Source organism: Bison bison, unplaced genomic scaffold (genome assembly GCF_000754665.1).
Source record: "Bison bison bison isolate TAMUID 2011002044 unplaced genomic scaffold, Bison_UMD1.0 scf7180017864193, whole genome shotgun sequence".
Classification (NCBI taxonomy): Eukaryota; Metazoa; Chordata; class Mammalia; order Artiodactyla; family Bovidae; genus Bison; species Bison bison.
This window is the reverse complement of record NW_011494765.1, coordinates 2999404-3005346: the sequence shown is the minus strand read 5'-3', so window position 1 is coordinate 3005346 and position 5943 is coordinate 2999404.

Sequence of the window (5943 nt, the reverse complement as noted above, 5' to 3'; positions counted from 1 at the left end):
CTGATATTTTATTCCCCTTCTCACTTCTAGAGTGGCCTCTGCGGGCATTGTTTCCGTTTGTCCTCTAAGCAACATGTTTCTTCCATGCTTCCTTCTGGCTCCTGAAAGGTAATCTGCAATGGCCAGCACGAGCAATGTTTTACCCAGAATTTATAACATGGAAAAATTCACATTCAGTGTGTTCATGCTTTTTTAGTTTTTAATGACACTGCCAGTTAAGAGAAGCAACTTGCTTTTCCTGAATGTGAGCAGAGCATTAAACTAAATTGTTCTTTAGGTTGTCACAGCTGAGTTGCCTAACTCTTCTACACCCATCCCCAGGTTGGGGCAAGTTCCCTGGGGCGGTGGTGGGGCTCTGGCTAAGGCTGGGGGTTTTATGTTTGTTTGTTTGTTTTCTGGCTTCTCTGGGTCTTAGTTGGAGCATGTGGGATCTAGTTTCCCACCCAGGGATCAAACTCAGGGCCCCTTGCATTGGGAGTGTGCAGTATTAGCCCCTGGACAACCAGGGAAGTCCCAAGGCTGGTTTTTTTTAGGGCAGAGAGAGTCTAGAAAACAAGGTCCAAAGGATGCTGACATTCGAAGAAGTGGTTTGATGGAAGACAAGAGGGAAAAAGCAGAAGAGTAATGGGCAAATAGGAAGAGCCCAGGCTCAGAGGTTTCAATCCAGCTCTTCCCTCATCAGGGCATTTGGGGCAAATTACTGCTCTCCCCCACATCTCAGCTTCCTCATCTATAAAATGGGACTCATTAGAATACTTACCTCATAGGGCAGTTTTAAGGATTCAAAGACATCATATTTAAAAAGTAGTTCACTAAGGATTAATTATTCTCCAGGCAGCTACATTTCTGCTCAAATATAACCAATCAATGAGCCACGTGTGAACAACGTACCTATGTCAAATTACAATTCACCCCAGCATTTACTGTTTTATTTTTCTCCATAGCCATACTACTCAATTATTTTAGTTATTATTTATTGTTTTAATATTACTTCATAATATTATCATTCTCCCTCCATTAGAATGTAAGTTTCATGAAGGGAGGGTTTTTGTTTGTTTTGTTCACTGACTCTATCCCTCCCACCTAGACAGAGTGCCTAACCAGGTGCTCAATAAATGTAGTCGTTGAATGAGTAAGTGTCGGCCAACATTATTGTTACCACCCCTGGGGCAGAAACTTTTGATAACCCCTTCAGCCAGGAAAGCAGAAGGCAAGGATAAAAAACTCTAGGTAGATAATCATTTAAAGCTTTTGTTGGGTTCTAGGTGAAGCTTTTATATTTGGTCCTTTACATCAATAAAACATCCTTTAGGGAAAAGGTTAAGGGGCAAGCCAAGACCAAGTGAGATCTAAGCTAGAGAAGGGAACTTTCTGTGAACTAACAAGGGCAGAGGATTTTCATTTTCAAAGTTTGTTTCTGTTCTTAACCTATTTTGTGGTTACATAAGTATTATAATACTAGGCTATGCTGTCTTTGAAATACTTTCAAAAAAAATACAGATAAACCCCCAAGTCCTCCTTGAGCATAATTCTGTACCCCCTAATCCCTCCCTAGGAATAATCACCACAGCTGTTTGTGGGTATCTCCATGCCTCTTCCAAAAAGCATTTATAGAGTGCATATGTACACAGATGTGCATTTTTTAAAATATAAACTATAAATGCTATTATTATACTCTTATTTGTTACTTTTCAATTAACATCCTGTAATATGTTTTATATCTCTTTGTTTAACTTTCTACAGATCAATATCAACTTTTAATGGCAGGGGGAGCTTTAAAACATTTTTAAAAATAGCCTTAATAGAATTTATTTTTTAGAACAGTTTCAGATTTACATAAAAATTGAGAACATAGTTCAGAGAGTTCTCATATGCCCTGCACCCTGTGTTCCCTATAATCAACATCTTATTAATATATTATTTAGTACATTTGTTATAATTAATGAACCAACTAAACTTGAATTGAGTTTATTAGTAAATGGATTCGTTTATTAGTGAAAGTCCATAGTTTATTCAGATTTCTTTTACTTAACACTTTTTTTTCTGACCTAGGATTTCCCCCAGGATACCACATTACAATTGATAGTTGTAGTTTCCTTAAGCTCCTCTTGACTGGGGCAGCTTCTCAGACCTTCTCTGCTTCTTGATGACCTTAACAGTCAAGTCTTTTGTAGGATGTCCCACAAGTGGGATTTGTCAGGCATTTTCCTCATGAAAACTGGAGTTGTGGATCTGGAGAAGGAAGACCACAGAGGTAAATTGTCATTTTCATCACATCCTAGCAAGAGTACATACTAGCAATGTGACTTGTTATTGTTTTTTATTTTCTTTCTTTTTTGACCAAGTTGCATGGCATGTGGGATCTTAGCTATGCTACCAGGGATTGAACCCATGCCCCCTGCAGTGGAAGTGCAGATACTTAACCCCTGGACCATCAGGAAAGTCCCACTTACTACTGTTGACATTATCCTTGATCACCTGGCTGAGGTAGTGGATATTTATTTTATACTCTGAGTGATAATCCAGTACTACTTTATGTTACTGCTGAAAATCTTCAGGTTTGGCCGCTGGTTCCCATGTCCTTTTTTTTCTTTTTAATACTTTTAAAATTTTTATTTAAAAAATAGCTAGTACTATACCTAGTATACCGAAAGCTACTAGTAGTATACCTAGTAGCTCAGAAGGTAAAGAATCCGCCTGCAATGTGGGAGACCTGGGTTCAATCCCCGAGTTGGGAAGATCCCCTGGAGGAGGGCATGGCATCCCACTCCAGTATTCTTGCCTGGAAAATCCCATGGTCAGAGGAACCTGGCAAGCTACAGTCCATGGGGTCACAAAGAGTCAGATAAGGACTGAGTGACTAAGTGCTATTGAAGTATAGTTGATTTGCAATATCATGTTAGTTTTAGGTATACAACAAAGTGATTCAGTTATATATATATATATATATTATATTATATATATTTCTCAAAATCTATTGCATTATAGTTTATTACAAGATATTGAATATAGTTTCCTATGCAATATACTGTAAATCCATGTTGTTCCTGTGTCCCTTTGATGTACCTCCATCCATGTAGGTTTTTTTTCCCCCAACTGTTTTCTTACTTTCTGGCACTATAAGATGTTTCAGGTTCATCTTGTATGTTTCCTTCCCCAGTTCTAGAGTCAGCCATTTCTCCAAGGAGCCCTGGTTCCTTTTTGCAGGGAATGACATAAGAAACCAAGTTCTCAGCACTAGGTATACTCTTCAGTTCAGTTCAGTTCAGTCGCTCAGTCGTGTCTGACTCTTTGCGACCCCATGAATTGCAGCTCGCCAGGCCTTCCTGTCCATCATCAACTGCCGGAGTTCACCCAAACTCATGTTCATCGAGTTGGTGATGCCACCCAGCCATCTCATCCTCTGTTGTTCCCTTCTCCTCCTGCCCCCAATCCCTCCCAGCATCAGGGTCTTTTCCAATGAGTCAACTCTTCGCATGAGGTGGCCAAAGTATTAGAAGTTTCAGCTTTAGCATCAGTCCTTCCAATGAACACCCAGGACTGATCTCCTTTAGAATGGACTGATTGGATCTCCTTGCAGTTCAAGGGACTCTCAAGAATCTTCTCCAACACCACAGTTCAAAAGCATCAATTCTTCAGCTCTCAGCTTTCTTCACAGTCCAACTTTCACATCCATACACGACCACTGGAAAAACCATTGCCTTGACTAGATGGACCTTTGTTGGCAAAGTAATGTCTCTGCTTTTCAATATGCTATCTAGGTTGGTCATAACTTTCCTTCCAAGGAGTAAGGATCTTTTAATTTCATGGCTGCAATCACCATCTGCGGTGATTTTGGAGCCCCAAAAAATAAAGTCTGACATTCCACTGTTTCCCCATCTATACTCTTAGGGCAAGCATATTTATTTCTCCAGGTAAAATAAGGATGTCTACAGACATTTTTATTCAAAATGAAAATTATTTAATTCAAAATCTCTGTCACTGAGTCCGAAAGACAAATGCATATTTCAAAAATTTATTTTTTACTGTATTGGGAAAACAACATTAAAATCTAAATATCTTTGAGAGGCAAATTTTTCATCTTTTACAGCTTACATATATAAAACATTTTAGATTTCACAGAATAGCATCATGAGATCCTGCCAAGTAAATGCCATCACTTTCATTCTGTGAATGAGGAAACTGAGGCTGAGAGAAGCAATGTGACTCTTTACCAGGATCACAGAGCTGAGCAGAAGCTAGGATTACTTTATTCCCCCCCCTTTTTTATTTGCTGCACCCCACGGGACCAAGGACTGAACCCAGGTCCTTGGTAATGAAAGCACAGAGTTGTAACCACTAAACCACCAGGGAATTGCCCTGGTGGCTCAGATGGTAAAGAATCTGCCTGCAATGCAGGAGACCTGGGTTTGATCCCTGGGTCGGGAAGATCCCTGGGCGAAGGGCATGGCAACCCAGTCCAGTATTCTTGCCTGGAAAATTCCATGGACAGAGGAGCCTGGCAGACTACAGTCCACTGGGTCACAAAGAGTCAGACATGACTGAACAACTAATGCTTTCACATTCGCATTTCATTTAAAGCAACATTTTTTGTGCTGAGATTTTAGCAAAGAACTGGGCAATAGAAAGATGCATAATTTACAGCCCCATCCCTTTATTTCCTAGAACCTCTTTCTCCAGTATAATCTCCAGATTTTGCTGGAAATTGTAGTCTCTTCAGTGTGTGAATAGAACATGTTCTCCCAGGTGAAGCAGGTTCTGAGACTTCCCCCTGGACCATTCCCCCTCATCATCAATACCCCTGCAGTGTATAGTAGAAATTAGTTCTTAGTCTGTTTCCTAAAGCCAGGTTAGGGGCTCAGGTTTAAGTGCCATCCGACCAGGCAGGTCTTGCAAATGAGCAGAGGAATCTACAGTAAGAGGGTCTTGATGGATGGTGGTTGACGCCTGGCGTGCATCACCAGGAGGAGGGCAGCCACTACTCACCTGATTGTTGACAAGTAGGCTGTGGACCCAGTGTTGCCACATCATTCCGATTTTTCAAAGAAAGCAGAAAAGCCCTTAGCAGTCTGTGGGGGCTGATTTCAGTTTTCAGGCTACTTGATTTTTGGTTTTGCTTTGTTTTTACTTCTGAGCTAGCATTTGCTCAGGCTTTCCTGGTGGCTCAGTGGTAAAGAACTTGACTGCCAATGTAGAAGAAACAGGTTCAATCCCTGGGTCAGGAAGATCCCCTGGAAATGGCCACCCACTCCAGTATCCTTGCCTGGGAAATCCCATGGACAGAGGAGCCTGGTGGGCTACAGTCCATGGGGTCACAAAGATTCAGACACAATTGAAGTGACTTAGTACCCACACATTTTGTTCTTACTCTGCCAGTTGTCAGGGATGCTATGATGACTGAAATATATCAGGTTACTTCTAGCTTAGTAAATCATCAGGAGGTGAGTCAGGTGGGAAGATGATAGAGTCACAGGAAGGATTTATTTATTTATTGGCTCCACACTATGTGAGATCCTAGTTCCCTGGCCAGGGATGGAACCCACACCCCTGTATTGGAAGCATGAAGTTTTAACTACTGGAGTACCAGGGAAGTCCCCACAGGAAGAATTTTAAAAAACACTATCTGGAGACTCACACATCTTAGAGTAATGGCATCCAGATAGCTTCTTTTTGCTTTCCTGTCTTGTGTAAATTCCAGCAGAGGTCACATGCATGTGTAGGTGCTTAATAAATGCTCTTTGAAAGTGATAATAATGAATTGAGATATGGAAAATCTGAAAACACTCTCTAGGAATGTGGCTTAGGGCATGAAACGCTTTAGAAAGATTCCCTGTGAGAAAAGGCTAAAGGAATTGGGGTTACTAATACCATATCACAGAGAAAAGAAGGTTAGGGAGAATTTAATAGCCATCTTCAAATATCTAAAGGGATGTTGCTCATGTG